General features: G+C 54.1%; 1 pseudogene; it reads right to left on the reverse strand.

Annotated features, from left to right (window-relative positions):
* Positions 1-821: 821 nt before the first annotated feature.
* LOC128948123 (Fc receptor-like protein 6) lies at positions 822-15,841 on the reverse strand (annotated as a pseudogene).
* Positions 15,842-18,574: the final 2,733 nt, after the last annotated feature.

Raw genomic sequence — 18,574 nt, forward strand, 5'->3', positions numbered from 1 at the left:
CAGCCCTTTTACCCTAATCCCGGTGTAGAACATATATTTTAGTGTGATAAATAATATAGTTTAGGCTCTCACAAAAGATCAAGATAGAGACAATGAGCTGTGTATTACAATATTAACTATTGCAGAAGTAGCTAATGCCTTTATTTGTGTAATTAAGTGACAATGATAAGAATAACTCAGATAATTTTGTGAAATAGCTAATGTTGATTTAATGTACTGGTAGAGTATCTCATCTGTATGAGAAGAACACATTGAAAAGTAGGGTGTAAATAATCATCAAAAGAAAGACTGCAAAGAGGAATTTACCACTGACTCTTCTGTTATCAAGAACTATCAAACCACAGAACAGGGGGACCTGGTGAGGATATAAAATATATAAATTTAATCTGCAGTATGGCATGTACTGTATGAAAATGAATGAAGGGTCTAACCAAGCAAAAGGATTCCTGGAACATGTGAACTGGAAGGAATGTTTGAATATGTATAACCCTCTGGAGTATGCATTTAACCAATACAATGAAAAGGTATGTAGGAAGAATTGTTGTAATTAACAGTGTGCCTCTGGCAGTTGCCAAGCACCCAGCAGGCTGTTTACTGTCCCTTTTATCACTTATTAAGCATTTACAAGTTTGAAAGGGTGAGCCTTGTTTCTCACACAGTTTGACCAAAAAATTGAATTTTGGGTACAATAGGAGGGAAAAACGTTGTGTGCTCCCCCAGCACTGGGGCGGGGAAGGAGGAGCCCTGTGGGGTGCTGTGAAGAGGAAGAAGAGACCCCTGAGGGGAATCGATGACCCCAATGGCCCCCAGTGTCCTCAGTGTCACAGCACATCATTGTAGTCACGGGAGTCCCGCTGTCCCTCCTGGGGTCCCGACAGCTCCGCGTTGGTCACTTGTGCATCCCGAGGTGGGGCAGGGCCGGGGGACACACGTGGGGACCCTGAGAGGGACACCGGTGGTGCGGACCTGGGTGGGGGTGACACTCGTGGGTGACAAGTCCCTGTCCCCCCCTGTACTCACCTTCTGCCCACTTGGTTCACAGCTCCCTCCTCTGGGGGGGAGGGGGATCTAAGGAGGATGGGGAGGGGAAAAGGGGAGTCCTGGACCGAGCCCCCCACTCACCTGTCCTGGAGCTTTCTGGTGGCTGCAAGGGAAAGGGGAGGAGGTGACCAGGGGGAGCCCAGGATCCCTGAACTTTCCTGGGACTTCAGTAGCTCCAACCACCCACAGGACCCCCAAATCCCCACTGCAGCCCCAATTCCCAATGGACCCCTGATTCCCCCTGAACACTCTCATCACCTCTGAATCTCCCAGAACTTCAGCATCACTGCAGTTCCCCCAGTCCGCCTGTCGCCCCCAACCCTCTGTGTCCCCAGAACCCCAAGCCTGGCAGGGAGGCGGACCCCCAAAACACCACCTGGGCCCAAAAGGATCTTCCAACATCCCTGCACAGCCCTCCAGGATGTAACCAAACCCTCCAGGAGCTCCCAATGCACCCCAATGTTCCTCAAAGTCCATCTGGGGATGGCCCTGGAGCCCAACCAAGACCCTCCAAATTCCCCGCAAATCCCCGAGGATCCCCAGCCGAGGTCACTGCAGACTCAGTGTCCCCCAGCTCAGGGGCCCTGGGTGCTACCACTCTAGCCCCCACTCTGGGGGTTTCCCCTCACTCCAGGACCCCCATTCCCCCCCCCCCCCCCCCCCCATTGTCACACACCCCGGCGGTGCCACCAGTGACAGCCCCCGATGACAGCCAGGAGCAGGAGCAGGAACAGGAGGGTCCTGCCGACCTTCACAGCCACTGCTGGGGACAGAGGGGGACACACTGGAGTGACCCTGAACCATGGGGGTCCTGAACACCCCGGTGACCCTGTGTGACCCCACCTGTGACCCAGGGTGAGCCAAGTGTCACCTCCAGGGCCAGCTCAGGGCTGAGTGCCCGGAACACGCGGTGCCCGTCCTGTCCGAGCTGGTTGGGGGCCACGCACTTGTAGGCGCCCAAATGTCCCACGTTGATTTCCTTGAGCTCCAGGAGGGGACCCCGGACCACCTCCTGTCCGTTGTGCAGCCAGGTGAAGGTGGCAGGGGCAGACCCCACCTGCTCCGAGCAGCACAGAGTCACATTGTCACCTGCATGCATCTGGTGTGACAGGGGACCGGTGGTGAAGGTGGCATTGGTCACGGGCACTGCAGGGACACAGACAGGGCTGGCACCGGGCAAGGTAGGATGGAGATGGGGATACTGTGGGTGGGGTCATCCTCAGCCCAAGGGTCCTGATCTCCCAGGACAGTGACATTCAGTGGGTCACTCTCGGCCAAGCTGTCCCCGTCACTGTCCCCACACTGGTACTGGCTGCTGTCATTGTCCCCAGCGTGGCACTGCTCCAGGTGGGGGCCGGTGCCCAGTGGTGCCCTCTGTTATGAACAAAATTCGGGTAATATTTTTTTTGTGAGAAAAAGTTACAAAAAGCAGCCAGACCACGGGTAGCTGCTGAAGTTCTTCGTGTTTTGTTATTGTAATCACGAGTCGTTGTGGCTAATCGCTCCTTTTGTATCAGCAGAGCCTCGCCCGAGGCTAAGTTGTACCTTTCCCAGAAGGGTGGGAACTTTCCCGAACAGTAGAAGAGACCTGAGAAGGTGGGGGGGGCTATGCAAAGTGACTCCAAGACCACAATGCAGCATGGGTCCCCCGGTGTACGGAGAAAACCCCAAAACAACGAGCCACCTAAGAGTTGAGAGACTGGAGTGATGTCTAGACGTGAAGAGCCGAACGCTGAACCTGCAGAGATGCAAAACACCTTCAGAGCCTCTCGCCCTGACCAAGAGAGATGACCCCGGCGGTGAGACGAGGCTGACTGAGGCGGCAAAGGTACCATCTGACGGGATCAGCAGGCCCTAAAGGCTCCCACGAGGACGTGATCCCCAGCTCTGCCCCTTGTGGACAGAGCTGTGCATATCCTCCTCCTCTGAGTCGCCCGGGAAGACGACAGAGACTGCAGACCCGTCGAGCCACCCAATCCTGAGCTGATCACTTTTAATAAAGGCATTGAAAAAGGAGAAGAAGTCTCCTGGCCCTGTTTATTTCAGCTGGGGGCTCTCGTCCGGAATAGCCACGCCGCGAGAAGACTCAGGACTGGCCATCTTGGATCTTCAGAGGACAGCTGGCTACTAGGACCAGGGATCGGCTCAGGACAGCGACGCAGAGGAGCACCGGAGCACCGGACTGGTGAGAAACTCGGTGGCGGGAGTGGGAGACGTGCGCATGTGTGTATGAGTGAGACGAGGGCCGGCAGCCGGACCTTCGAAGCGAGTGGGACCCCTCAGTACTGCGTTTCCGGTTTTTCGCGAGAAACCCGGCCAGGAACAGGGGGAAGCGAGTGGACTCAGTGTGAGTGAAGCCGTCTCCCAAGGGGGAATAAAGGGCCCCCCCACTCCGGGCGTGCGGAGTGAATTACTGTGTATGAGTGGCACGCACCCCAAAGTCCTGACAAAGGGAGGTCAGGCACTTTTGTAAGTCTCGAGAAGGATTCGCGTAAGATTTGTCAGTCCCGAGAAGGATTCGGGTGTTTTCGCAAGCCCTGCAGGCAAAGTAAGTCCTGACAAAGGGAGTCAGGCACAAACCCCAGCAAAGGAGGCTGTGGTTTGCTTTTAAGTCCTGATACGGTGAAGCCTAAAAATTGGCGGGTTAGGCAAACTAAAAATCAGGCAGTTGTTTTTCCTGACTGAGGGAGTCAGGCACGACCCGGATTCTTGGCCGAGGCATCGTGTGTTCAAGTCCCGATAGATATAAGACCTGACGAAAGTTGGGCAATCAAGAGATTGGGCTGTTGTTTCAGTATAAAGTCCTGAGCATCAGGCAGAAATTTGAAGTTCAGTGGAGGAGGCTGAAGCTCCTCAAACAAGGTTTTTTTGAAATTAGTGGTCAGTTGAGGCACCTTTGAGACTTTGTTATTGAGACCTGAAAAATGGGATGTTGTAGTAGTAAAAAGACCGGCAAGAGACTGAGGTATGTACATCCCAATAGTCCCTTAGGAGAGCTGTTAGAAAAATGGGATTCTATAGAGGCCACGGAGGGATTAGATAAAGTGAAAATGATCCATTATTGTATGGAAGTCTGGCCAGAATTAGAGGTGCAAGGAGGATGGCCTTGGTGTGGGACAAAGGATAAGTGGATGTGCCAACAATTAAATAATTATCTGACAGCTCGAGGAGATACTGATCCTGAGCAATTACTGTATATATCTTGCTGGGTAAAGAGCGCTATTGGGGATGAAGGGGTGCGAATTTGTAAGGTACAGAAGAAGAAAGAGGGGAATGAAGGAGGGGATGATAGAACTAGTAAAAGATGGGACCCCCTGGATTATTTGCCTCCTTCTGCCCCTCCACCTTATAATCCTCTTCTACAAGCACCTCAAATGGCAGGTCCGGTTCCTCCCCCGGCTGCCATCTCACTACCACCTGCTCAAATTCCTCCTTCTACCTCTTCAGCTTCCGCTATGGTAAACCCAGTATCTCCTCCAACCACTCCCTCACCGCCCCCTTCAGCTCCTCCAGATCCTTCTGCATCACCACAAGCGCCTACTCCACCTGCTGCATTCTCCACCCCTTCTCCAGCTCCGCTGAATATTCACTCAGGCTCTTCTCCCCTTCCTATTGCTGTCCCTTTTCCTCCTCCTAGTTGGGGCACACATGCCTCCTTGCCCGATGAACAGCTATCAGCAAATACACTTGCTGATGGGCAGAAAGTTCAGGGTAACCCAGATATTCCTCAAAGTAGTTTGGCATTTGAAGATGGGCCGTACTGTAGCACCAGATCCAAGACCTCCAAGGCAGAGAGACTCTTTCCCCTCAGAGAGGTTCCTATGGGAGGAGTAGCGGGAGGTGTTGGCTTTGTGAATGCTCCCCTAACTGCTTCTGAGGTGAGAGGATTCAAGAAAGAGTTGGGGCATTTAGTGGAGGACCCAGTGGGCATAGCCAACCAAGTGGATCAATTTCTAGGTCCAAATATCTACACTTGGGGGGAGATGAATTCCATCCTGAGTATATTATTTTCCCCAGAAGAGGTCCGGATGATAAGGGCGGCTGGCATAAGAATATGGGAGAAAGATAACAGTCCAGGACCCCAGGTGCCAACAGGTGAACAGAAATTGCCACTAACGGAGCCCAGCTGGAACCCTAACCAGGAGGAGGGGAGGAAGGCCATGAGGGAATATAGATCTTTGATAATACGGGGGATCAAAGAGTCAGTTCCCAAAGGAACTAATACCCAATTGGCATTTGAGGGTGCACAAGAGAAGGATGAAGCTCCTGCTGCATGGCTAAATCGCCTAAGGCGGAACTTCCAGTTGTACTCTAGAATAGACCCAGACACCCCAGAAGGTCAAATGCTGCTAAAAGTCCAATTTGTTACCAAATCTTGGCCTGATATAAGGAGAAAACTGGAGAAGATGGAAGATTGGCAAGAGAAGGACATAAATGAATTGTTAAAAGAGGCACTGAAGGTGTATTTAAGGAGGGAGGAAGAAAAAGCAAAGGCCAAGGCTAAGATCATGGTTGCTGTAGCTAGAGAAAGTGCAGAGTGGGCGGGTCCACCACCAGGAGGAGGCAAGGATAGGCCAGTACTGTCAGGTGCAAGAGGGATGGAAACACCTCAAGGCTCTTTGAGAGAGCGACATTGCTATTACTGTGGAGAGCCAGGACACATCAGGAGGTTTTGTAGAAAGCTCAGTCTCGATGCGGCAATAGCCAGGGAACAAGATAATTTAGGGAAGATCCTTAGAGGTGACGATTAGAGGGTCAGGGGCTTTACACTATAGGGGACCCGATGCAACATCTAGAAGAGCCCTTGGTAAACTTTGAAGTGGGCCCCCTAAATGAAGAATTTGAATTTTTGAGTAGATACAGGAGCAGATAAGTCCTGTCTCAACAAAGTACTAAGAAGTATAGTATAGAATAGTGAAAAACATCTGAAGTTAGACAAAAAAACAGCTAGGTAGAAAGGATATCCAATAGCACCAAAACTGGCCAGTAATACTTAATGTGTAATAAATTATGTGAAAGTAAAAGGTACCTTTTTGTTGTCTTGTTGTGTGTGTGAGAGTGAGTCACGAAGTCAGCCTCAACTTCCCGGGCAGGTGGGAAGGGGGCAGTGCAAGTGTGTGTATGTGTGACCTGCAAACCAGACTTGTGTCCCCCGGGCGGGTGGGGGCTGTGGCCAAAGAGCGTGGGTGACCTGCAAACCAGACTAGTGCTCCTCAGGTGTGTGAGGGAGCTGTAGCTGTAAGAGCGTGAGTGACACACAGACAGCCTCACAGGTGAATGTGCACCAGAGGCAACCAGAGTCAGGGCCCTTCCAAGAGGCCCAGGGATACTGAGACCTGTGGGCCAACCCCAGGGTGAAGGGGGGCTACAGGGACCCGTGATTTTCTAGCAATAATGATCCAGTTTGTGTCTTGAAGGTGCGAAGGAATGTGTGGGAGTGAATATAGACAAATTAGAATAGAGGTAATGTAGATTGTGCATTATAAGTTTTACCACATTACCTTAGAGGGAAGTGTATTGTGTAGAAGAATGGTGTAAGAAAAAAACCCCAAAAATTTAAGTGTAAGGGGTTGAAAGAAATATTTAAGCTCTAAGTGAAAGTAAGAAACAGAAGCAAGAGATAAATAAGATCTTGAAAATAGAACAGAAAACCAGTGAATTAAATACACAGAGATATAAGAGAATAAAAATACTTTGGGAGTAAAGTTAGCTGAGAAATACAACTCCTTGCAAAATACAGAGTATGCAGAAGTTGATGAGAGAAACATGCAAGCTATGGAAAAAGAAATTAACCAATAACATTAGACAGAGAAACTGAGTTTTGATAAAATCATTAAATAGCAGACCATTAATGCCTGTGTTTGAAAGCCTGTTTCAGGTATTCTTCATTACTAATTCGACTGTGCAGACCAAAAGGAAAAAGGTTGGACTCACATCACTCTCACCCCTGGCATTGGACCAGGATTCAACATCAGGTTTTTTTTCCTCTGGCACTCTGGCATTGGACCGGACTCCACCCCTTTCTCCTTCTGGCATTGGGCCAGATTCCCAGTTTTTCCCTCTGGCATTGGGCCAGAGTCCACACCACTTTCACCTCCGGGCACTGGACAAGGATTCATCTGCTTCACAAGCTAAATCACCTGAGTATACTGTGGTAAAAAGACCAAAAGATTTAAAGTTGACTCTCAGAAGGAAGAGTCAAATAGACTGAACTGTGTGGGAAAAAAATTGGTATCAGAGTTCTAATATTGCTTAAAATGTTTCAAAACTGTTCTGTGTAAACTATGTTGGTAAAAAGTTTAAGACTGTAAATAAGTAATTCTGGTTAAGTTCCCCAATTTATTTCTAAAGACTCCAGGTTAATCCTCTACAGAGCACTCCCCTGGGAGGGGAAACCAAAATTGGTAGGGAACAGACCAAGAGGGGTTTAACCAGAGAAGCGGGTAGAAGGGACTCTAAAGAGCTTGGAAGCTTTTCCTCAGTAAAATTCCCCAAGAGGCAAGGCCGGGTGGGCAGGCTCTGCAAGATGACCCATACCGGACTCTTGGGAAGGGTAGTACTGATGGCTCTGATTGCTGGTGGTGCTCTGGGAAGCCCAGCTGAGCGGTGCAGTGAATGCTACCAACTTCTCTGTGCGGAGGAAGTGAGCTCCTTGTCGAGAGTCCACATCAGTTCTGACCCTGATCGTGTTAACCCCTCCCAATTGGTCCTTTATCAGAAAAACAAGAGAGTGTATTGGAGAGCATACAATATTGCCACTTTCGGGCAGCCACTCCTAGGAGAGTGTACTGTAAGGGAAGCCTGGTTGTGCTTTGAATGTGATGCTGCTGAAACGAGCTCAGCAGATCTAGTAAAAAGTAAAGAAATGGTGAAAATAGTAAGAAAAATTGTTTGTTACAAGTATTTATATAAGTGTACTGGAAAGGAGATCAACCCCTTTTGGAACACATTTCAGGGGAGCCCAAAATCCCTAAGTTTGATCTCATCTGGCAACTGCATTGCTAGAGTGATAAAACCAATTCTCTTATTACCCAAAGAAACTGGATCAAGTTTGGGAGTTCCTATATATAATGATTTGGGAGAAAATAAACAGAACCGGGAAAGTGAAATAGAAATTGAGAAAATCCAAAATTGTAAAAGCCAAATTGGGATCCCAATATCTATGTTAAACAAATTAATCCGGCTCCAGGCAGTATTAAAAATAAAGAATTCAATTATTAGGAACATTTCAAATGAAATAAAAAGATTAGCATGTGTAAATAATCAAGATCAAACTCCTACACTTGATCCCAGTGGGTGGGAGAACCTGGAGATTTTCAAAAAGGATGTATGGGAAAAGGTAGTTTTTCTCACTGTGTGTGTACTTGGAGGATTGCTTTTTTTACTATGCTTATTTATCTGTTTTAGTAGAATCGTACTTGCCGTGCAGACCAACCTGAAGAAACCAAGGAAAGTAACAAGGTTTAGTAACCATGATTACCAAACTGCACAAGAGATTTATAGTAGATTCAAAACAAAAAAATTGTGAGTTGATGCGAGCTTAGAATTTAAGCTCGATCAAAGAAAAAGAGGGGGGACTGTTATGAACAAAATTCGGGTAATATTTTTTTTGTGAGAAAAAGTTACAAAAAGCAGCCAGACCACGGGTAGCTGCTGAAGTTCTTCGTGTTTTGTTATTGTAATCACGAGTCGTTGTGGCTAATCGCTCCTTTTGTATCAGCAGAGCCTCGCCCGAGGCTAAGTTGTACCTTTCCCAGAAGGGTGGGAACTTTCCCGAACAGTAGAAGAGACCTGAGAAGGTGGGGGGGGCTATGCAAAGTGACTCCAAGACCACAATGCAGCATGGGTCCCCCGGTGTACGGAGAAAACCCCAAAACAACGAGCCACCTAAGAGTTGAGAGACTGGAGTGATGTCTAGACGTGAAGAGCCGAACGCTGAACCTGCAGAGATGCAAAACACCTTCAGAGCCTCTCGCCCTGACCAGGAGAGAGATGACCCCGGCGGTGAGACGAGGCTGACTGAGGCGGCAAAGGTACCATCTGACGGGATCAGCAGGCCCTAAAGGCTCCCACGAGGACGTGATCCCCAGCTCTGCCCCTTGTGGACAGAGCTGTGCATATCCTCCTCCTCTGAGTCGCCCGGGAAGACGACGGAGACTGCAGACCCGTCGAGCCACCCAATCCTGAGCTGATCACTTTTAATAAAGGCATTGAAAAAGGAGAAGAAGTCTCCTGGCCCTGTTTATTTCACCCTCGAGCCGTCCGAGTGCCAGGAGAAGGACAGGGGACCTCTCCCCGTGACCACCGCACAGTTCAGCACGAGGTGGTGCCCCAGTGCCACCTGTCCCCTGGGGGGCTGCACCCACAGTGAGAGCAGGACCCCTGCGGGGGGGGGGGGTGACTGCAGGGGACAATGGGGGACTTGTGGGGGGTCGGTGGGAGAGGGGAAGGGGGACCCCACTGAGGGAGAGGCAGCGCAGAGATGGAAGGGGGCTTGGAAATGCACCCCAAGGAAGGATGGAGGGTTAAGGGATCTGTCATCTGGAGAGGAAGATGGGGAGACCCCAGGAAGGGTATGTAAACCCAGGGAGGGAATGGTGAGACCTGAGGACCATGGGGGGAGATCAGAGAGGGCTGTGGTTGAACCAGGGAGAGATGAAGGGATCCCAGTGAGGAATGGGGGGACACAGAGGGTGATCCCAGCAGTAATGAGAAGATGTGGAAAAAGATTGCAAGGGAATAGGGGGTACTCACATAGAGGTTAGTGGATCCGGTGAGAAAACCAGCAAAGGATGGGGGACCCTGGCATTTATGGGGGAACCCAGGCAGTGGTGGGGGACCCAGGGAGGCTGTGGGGGCTCCCCGTGCCCATCCCCGCACTCACGGTACACCGTGATGCGGAGCCTGGCGCTGCTCTTCTGCACGGACCCGCCCTCAGAGCGCACCTGGCAGCTGTAATTCCCTGAGTGGGAGACCCCCCCGGCGGGCACCAGCAGCTGCGGGGACCCCTGCGGGCCCCCCTCCACCTGCCCATCCCGGTAGAACACGTGCAGGAGGGGGGCTCGGGGCCGCAGGGGGCTGGGGGTGCTGAGGCAGCTGAGAGTCAGGGGGGACCCCAGGGTGGGCTTTGGGGGACCCTCCAGCACCTGCACCAAGAAGAGCTCTGGGAAAGAGAGGGGAGGGAGATTTGTGAGCCCGAGTCCCTGGGGAGGGGCTGTGGGGATGTTAAGGTGGCAGCTGTGGGGTGCTCACCATGCACTGCCACTGTCACTGGATCCGAGAGCGCCCACGGTGCCACCTCAGAGTCCACCCAGCCCCTGCAGCTGTAGCGGACACTGTGGCTCAGCTGCAGAGGGGACAGGGACAGCTCGTCCTACTGAGGGACCTCTCGACCTCCTTGTCCCCATGGTAGAATTGCACCCCAGTGACCGACATGTTCGCCCAGCACCGGCAGCGCAGTGTCACCGTGTCCCCCTCCAGCAGCTCCTGTGCCGGCACCTGCAGCACCAACCGAGCTGCGGGACATGGGAGTCTTAGGATAACTGGGGCATTCCATTTTCTCAAAGAACCCACGTACTGGAACATATCCATTGCACCAGGTGTCCCTGAATCCAGAACTGGGGTCCCTCTGCTCTGAGATGCTCTGGGATGTCCCCATGTGCCGGGGACAGGCTCTGGTCACACCAGGAGGTGACCCATGGAGCAGAGCCCACCCAGAGCCCTCGGGGTCCTCGCAGGTGCCAGGCTGGAGACACCCAAATCCCCCTCACCATTTGAGTCTGTCACAGGGGGGCTGAGCCCGGTGCTGGGTCTGTCACACATATAGGTGCCACTCTCGGTGACAGTGAAATGATCGCGTCTCTCCTGCCTCCAGCGTCGCCCGTCCTTGTACCAGATGGTGACTGTCCCAAAGCCCTGGCAGGTCAGTGTCACCCGGTCCCACAGTGCCGCTGGCCTCCAGGGGGGCTCCACCAGGAGCTGGGTGGTCTGGGCATCTGTGGGTGACAGGGGACACCAGCCTGCCAGGGCCAGTGTGGGGCTGGGAACAGCAGGATGGGGCCATGGCATCCCCTGAGGACTCACCAGCGAGGCTGAGGGTCTAGGCTGGAAGGGAGAAGGAACAGGGCTGGGTGAGGGTGGCATCAAAAGGGACATTGGCAGGAAGGGACTGAGTGTGGGGGCTGTCCAGAAACTGTCATAGTGTGGCAAGGACCCCCTGGGGACAGAGACACACCGACTAGCCCTTGCTCAGTTAGGATATGGGGACACATTGGGCACCTGGAAATGGAGACTCAGCAGTGGTTGCAGTGGTCACACCCACCAGCCCCATGATAGTTCCCCAAATCCCTGTCCTTCCATTATTGTCCCCCTTCTCCTGTCCCCACAGCCCTGGTCACCTCATGCTCTGCCTCTGCGGCCTTTCGGGACCTCAGGGGACCCTGCAGCCCCCCTGTGGCCTCTCCCCACCAGCCTCTACCATCCCCAGGGTGTCAGGCCTGTGCCCGGGGCACTCACCCCACAGGAGCAGCATCACCTTCCCGGCCATCCCGCTGTCCCCAGCCATGTGCACTGGCTGTCACTTGCTGCTGTGGCCACCGCTCCCCTGGCTGGCGGCTCTTCGGATGAAGGGGAAGGAAGCGAGGTCACGTCTGTCCCCACTTGTAGGTGGCCCTTGGTGGGGGCATGGTGGCCACAGTCTGGGCACAGGCTGGGGACATGGTGGGGCATGGTGTTGCCAGGAGTGGGGGGCTCAGGGGATGTGGGGAACCAAGGATGGGTGTCTAGCAGAATGGGGGTCCAGGGGAATTGGGGTCTCCATGCCTGGGGACATTCAGGGATGGGGGTGCTGTGGGAACATGGTTTATATAGTTTGGGCTCTCCCAAAAGATCAAGATAGAGATAAGTCAAATAAACCCTTAAATACTCCTTCCCCCTATTATGAATAACTTTGTAGTCATTGGCTTTCACTATTATATTGGTTTTTCCAAAATATTTTAATATAATATAGTTTGTAATCACTTCTTAACTGCTTTTGATACACTACAGTTTGTTTGCCTTTTTACTGTAATCCCTGTGTTGAACATATTTTTTAGTGTGATAAACATATTATAATTTAGCCTCTCCCAAAAGATCAAGATAGAGACAATGAGCTGTGTATTACAACATTAACTGTTGCAGAAGTAGCTAAAGCCTTTATTTGCGTAACTAAGTGACAATGATGAGAATAAGTAAAATAATTTTGTGAAATAGCTAATGTTGATTTAATGTACTGGTGGAGTATCTCATCTGTATGATAGGAACACATTGAAAAGTAGCAAATAAATAAACATCAAAAGAGAGAATGCAAAGAGGAATTTACCGCTGACCGTTCAGTTATCAAGAACTGTCAAACCACAGACCAGGGGGGCCTTGTGAGGACATGAAATATATAAATTTAATCTGCAGGATGACATGTACTTTATGAAAATGAATCAAGGGTCAAACCAAGCAAAAGAATTCACAGAACATGTGAACTGGAAAGAATTTGAATTTGTATAATCCTCCTGAGTATGTATTTCACCAATACATTGCAAAGTTATGTAAAGAGAATTGCTGTAGTTATCCATGGTCCTCTGGCAGTTGCCAAGCACCTAGCACGCTGTTTACTGTCCCTTTTATCCCTTATCAAACATTTACAAATTTTAAAGAGTGAGCCTTGTTTCTCATGGAGTTTACCAAAAAACTGAATTTCGGGTACAATAAGAGGGAAAAAAGTCGTGTTCTCCCCTAGCACTGGGAGGGGGAATGAGGAGCCCTGTGGGATGCTGTGAAGCAGAAGAGACCCCTGAGGGGACTTGATGCCCCCCAGTATCCCCTGTGCCCCCCAGTGTCACAGCACGTCATCATGGTCACAGGGGTCCCCCTGTCCCTCGTGGGGTCCTGACAGCTCCGCGTTGGTCACTTGTGGATCTCGAGCTGGGGCAGGGCTGGGGGACACCCGTGGGGGCGCTGAGAGTGACACCGGTTGTGGGGACCAGGGTGGGGGTGACACTCGTAGGTGGCATGTCCCTGTCCCCCCCCGTACTCACCCTTTGCTCACTCGGTTCACAGCCCCCTCCTCTGGGGGCCGGGGGGGGGGGTCTAAGGGGGTTGGGGGAGGGGAAAGAGGAGTCCCGGACCGAGACCCCCACTCACCTGTCCTGGAGCTTCCTGGCAGCTGCAAGGGAAAGGGGAGGAGGTGACCGTGGGGACACTGGGACCCCTGAACCTTCCTGGGACTTCAGCTGCTCCAATCACCCATGGAACCCCCAAATCCCCACTGCAGTCCCGATTACCAATGGACCCCTGAATCCTCCCAGACACTCTGAGCTCCCCTGAACCTCCCCAGAACTTCTGCACCACCATAGTGCCCCCAACCCCCCTGGTGCCCCCAACCTTCTGGGTCCCTAGAACCCCAAGCCTGGCAGGGAGGGGCACCCCTAAACTCCCCCAGGAAACAAGAAGGATCCCCCAACATCCCTGCACAGCCCTCCAGCACCTCCTCAAACCCTCCAGGAGATCCCTGTGCCACCCCAATGTTCGTCAAAGCCCACCCAGGGAAGGCCCTGGAGCCCAACCAAGACTCTCCACATTCCCCCCAAATCCCCCAGGACCCCCAGACAAGGTCACTGCAGGCTCAGTGTCCCCCAGCTCAGGGGCCCTGGGTGCTGCTGATCACTGCCCCCACTCTGGGACTTCCCCTCACTCCAGGACCCACATCCCCCCCCCATTATCACCCACTCCGGTTGTGCCGCCAGTGGCAGCCCCCGATGACAGCCAGGAGCAGGAGCAGGAACAGGAGGGTCCTGCCGACATTCACAGCCACAGCTGGGGACAGAGGGGGACACATCGAGGTCACCCTGAACCATGGGGGTCCTGAGCACCCTGGTGACCCCGTGTGAACCCACCTGTGAGCAAGGGTGAGCCAGGTGTCACCTCCAGGACAAGCTCTGGGCTGAGTGCCCAGAACACAAAAATGCGATGCCTCATTGGTGGCCACGCACTGGTAGGTGCCCGAATGTCCCACATCGATGTCCCTGAGCCCCAGGAGGGGACCCCGGGCCGCCTCCTGCCTGTTGTGCAGCCAGGTGAAGGTTACAGGGGCTGAGCCCACCTGCACTGAGCAGCGCAGGGTTTGGGGGTCACCTGCACTCACCTGATGTGACAGGGGACCGCGGGTGATGGTGGCATTGGCCACGGGCACTGCGGGGACACAGACAGGGCTGAGGCCAAAGGGAGGGGCTGGTAGCCGGTGTGGGGGAATAGGGACAGGGGGATGGGTGTGATGGGGAATGTCGGGGATGGAGTGACACGACAGAGGGGTTAGGGGACACAGAGCAGGGGTGGAGGCCGTCCTGGTAAAATCGCACTGCGTTGACCGTGCTGTTCAACCAGCCCCGGCAGTGCAGTGTCACCGTGTCCCCCTCCACCAGTGCCTGTGCTGGCACCTGCAGCACCAGATCATCTGCGGGACAGGAGGGTCCCATCTCACTGAGAGGCTCAAGACAGCTCCAAGGTGGGTGCCCCTGGCACCAGGGACATCTGGGTGCACTGGGATGAGCTGGGATGCACTAGGATGTCCAGGTGTCCTGGGGACAGGCTCTTGTCCTCAGAGCCATGGGGTGTGAGGCCACCCACCGACTGGAGCCGACCCAGACTTGTCAGGGGTCACCCGAATAATTAAAGATCCCCCCTCACCATTTGAGACTGCCACAGGGGGGCTGCGGCCGGTGCCAAGTCAGTCACACGTGTAGGTGACACTCTCGGTGACAGTGAATTGGTCATGTCCCTCCTGCCACCAACGCTGCCCATCCTTGTACCAGGTGGTGGCACTGGTTGTCCCCAAGCCCTGGCAGATCAGTGTCACCCAGTCTCACCCCACTGCCGGCCTCCAGGGGGGCTCCACCAGGAACTGGGTGGTCTGGGCACCTGCAAGTGACAGGGGACACCAGCCTGCCAGGGCCGGTGTGGGGCTGAGGACAGCAGGGTTGGGCTATGGCATGCCTTGAGGACTCACCAGCGAAGCCGAAGGTCTGGGCTGGAAGGGAGAAGGGATAGGGCTGGTTGGGGGTGGCACTACAGGGATAGCAGCACAGGAGCACGGGTTATGGGGGCTGTCCCCAAACTGTCTCCATAGGGACAGCAGTTCTTTTGAGAAAGTGTGTCTGGGTGGTCCCCAATAGATTTGGAGAGGCAGAGAGACACATCTGTGTCACAGCCACCTGTGCACAACATCCATGTGGCACAGACACCTTTGGAACAGGGACACCAAGGCCACCCTGGGCTGAGGCAGAACATGGGGACACTGAGGACACCCTGGGCACAAGGACACTATGGTAACAGCCCATGATGGCCCACATCACCCCCACCAGCTCATGATCCCATCCCCATGGCCACATCCTCACCATTCTTGTCCCCTTCTGTCCATGTATCCCAATTCCCTTGTCCCTAACCCCAGAGCTCCCTGAGCCCAACGGTGCCACTCCCCACATTCCTGTCCTCACATCCCCATCCCCAAATTCCTGCCCCCTGTTCCTGTCCTCAAAGCCACCCTACAGCCCCAGTCCCACCTAGGTCCACTGTGAGTAATATGGACTGGCACTGCTGGCATTGGGGACCTCAGGGGACCCCACAGCCCCCCTGTGCCCCTCCCCTCCCCATCCCAGGGGTGTCAGGCCCATGCCCGGGGCACTCACCCCACAGGAGCAGCACCACCTTCCCGGCCATCCCGCTGTCCCCAGCCATGTGCACTGGCTGTCACTCACTGCTGTGGCCACCGCTCCCCTGGCTGGCGGCTCTTCGGATGAAGGGGAAGGAAGCGAGGTCACGTATGTCCCCAAGTGTAGGTGGCCCTTGGTGGGGGCAGGGTGGCCACAGTCTGGGCACAGGAAGGGGATGAGAGTAGGTGCGACAAAGTGGGACATGAGGTTCACAGGAAGGGGAGGGCTAGGTGGGTTTGGGGAGCCAGGGATGGGTGTGCAGGGGAATGGGGTTCCTGAGGAGGTGGAGTCATGGGTCTGGGGGTGCCAGGGGTGGGGGGACTCAGGGTTGGGAGTCCCAGGGGAGTGTCAGCTCCAGGGATTTGGGGTCATGGACTGGGGATGCTGGGGGAATGAGGGTTCCCTCTGGGAATGGGGGTTCTGGGAGAATCAAGGTTCCGGTGGAAGGGGGATTTCAGGGTATAGAATAAACAGGAGAGGGTTCCTTGAGAATGGGGTGCTAGGCCATGAAGATCCTAGGGAATGGCAGTACTGAGATGGGGGTCTCAGGGATGAGGGGACATTAGGAATGGAGGCCCCATGGTTGGGTTCCCTGGGGAATGGGGGTGTCAGGGATGGGCAGTGGCTGGATGGGCACAGGGGTCTCAGCTCCTTCCCTGGGTGCCTCAGATTTTGGCGTGACCCAGGGCCCAGAGCTGCCCCTCTTGGGGTGCTCATTTCCTTAGCAGGCATCACATGAGGGTCCTGGGCAGCTCTGCTTCTGTGCCCTCTCCTGCCCTGGATTTTCGTCTTTTTATTTCTCTTTATTTCTTATTTTCCTCACTTTTTTGCCAGGTCCCCTCACCCCCAGTTTCTGGCTCAGCAATCCCAGGGAGCACCTGAGCAGGGACCGGATTGGGGGGACTGACGGAAGGGGAAAAATGGGGAGCAGGAGGTGCAGGGAAGGGTGAGGAGGCTGGCATTGCGGGGGGATGGAGATGTTGGGTTGGGCCCCTTCAACAATTTCACTCAAAGGGAGCCGAATTGTTGTTGTCTTTGCAGTAGTTCTTGGGCCCTCTCAGTCTCTTGGGGACACAGAAAAAAGGATCAATTGCTGCATTTCTGGACTGGTTCCCTCTCAGCTGCCCCTGCAGGGGCAGTTTCCAGCCAGCCCTGCTCTGAAAACCATCTAAGGCCCTCACAGAGCTACTGCTTGGGCTCCCTTTGTGGTTTGTGCTTCTTGCAGGGCTGAGCAAACCACAGGCAGGGGCCTTTTTCCCCCACAGAATTCTCACCTCTGCAGCAGCTCTAAAGCTGCCAGAATCAAAGCCAAGGGGGCAGGGGGGACCCTCAGGTGCTGGCTGCCACCTGGGGCTGGGCAGAGCAGGGCTGGGCAATGGCCATCCCTGTGCAATGGGGCCGGGCCATGGCTGGACCCCACCCTTGCATTGACAGGGGTCCCCAGGATGTGCCACCCCTGGGACAGGCACTGGGCCAGGAATGTGCAGGGACATTTCCGGAACTTTCGCCCCCTGGGACAGGACCCCCCAGTGCCAGGATGTGTCACCCCCTGGGATGGGATACCCCTACAACACGAGCACCTGGATGTGCCACTCCCGTACCGAACCCCCCACTTTGTAACCTTTGCCACTCAGTACAAACAACCTCTTCCTTCTTGTCCAGGAAAAAGAAAGTGAAACGGTTGAGTTGGCGAAGCTGAACACCTCCATCTCCCACAGCCTCCCCACCATTCCCTGCACCCCCCAATCCCCATTTTCCTCCTCCCCTGGGTGCCCCCAACCCCTTCCCTGCTCAAGTGCTCCTCAGGATTGCTGAGCCAGGAACTGGTATTGGGCCTACATGGCACAAAATTGAAGAAAATAAGGAAAAAAGAGAAATAAAGAGAGGAAAAAGTCCAGGACAGGGGAGGGCACAGAAGCAGAGCTACCCAGGACCTCCATGTGATGCCTACCCAGGAAATTAGCAACCCAGGCGGGCAATTCCCTGGGTCACCCCAAAATCTGAGGCATCCAGGGAAGGAGCTGGGACCCCTGGGCCCCCCCAGCCGCTGCCCATCCCTGTCATCCCAATTCCCATGGGACTCCAACCATGGGACGCTATTTCCTTCTGTCCCCGCTTCCCTGGGACTCCCAACCCTTCACTGCAATTTCTCAGAACTTCCATTCCCAAGGAATCCCATCCCGGTAATTCCAGAGCCCCGGACTCCCCACTCCCTTGGGGACCTTGATTTCCCCAGGGCCCCCATTCTCACAGGGTCCCCCTTACCCCAGGCACCCCCATCCTTGGCCACCACCCCATGATCAGAAATCCCTGGAGGCCAAGTTGTTCATGAACCCTCATCCCCACATGTGAGTCTACCTAACCCTTGGGACCCCCATTCCCATGGAACCCCATCCCTGGACACCCCATTTCCCTGGACACCCATCCCTGGCTCCCTACACCACCTCAGCCTCAAATTCTTGCAACACTATGTCCCACCATCGCCCCCATTAACCACAAGGTCCCCACCCTGCCCCCATCCTGTCCCCACCCTGCCCCCACCAAGGGCCACCAACACATGGGGATGGGCGTGACCTCGCTTCCTTCCCCTTTATCTGAAGAGCCGCCAGCCAGGGGAGCAGTGGCCACAGCAGCAACTGACAGCCAGTGCACATGGCTGGGGACAGCGGGATGGCCGGGAAGGTGGCACTGCTCCCCTGGGGTGAGTGCCCCAGGAACAGGACTGTCACCCCGGGGAGGGGCCCTGGTGAGGCATAGACTGGTGGGGAGGGGGCAGAGGGGGGCTGTGGTGTTCA

Source organism: Melozone crissalis, unplaced genomic scaffold, assembly GCF_028551555.1.
Source record: "Melozone crissalis strain CALT ecotype California unplaced genomic scaffold, PUWL_Pcris_2 ptg000114l_1, whole genome shotgun sequence".
Taxonomy (NCBI): Eukaryota; Metazoa; Chordata; class Aves; order Passeriformes; family Passerellidae; genus Melozone; species Melozone crissalis.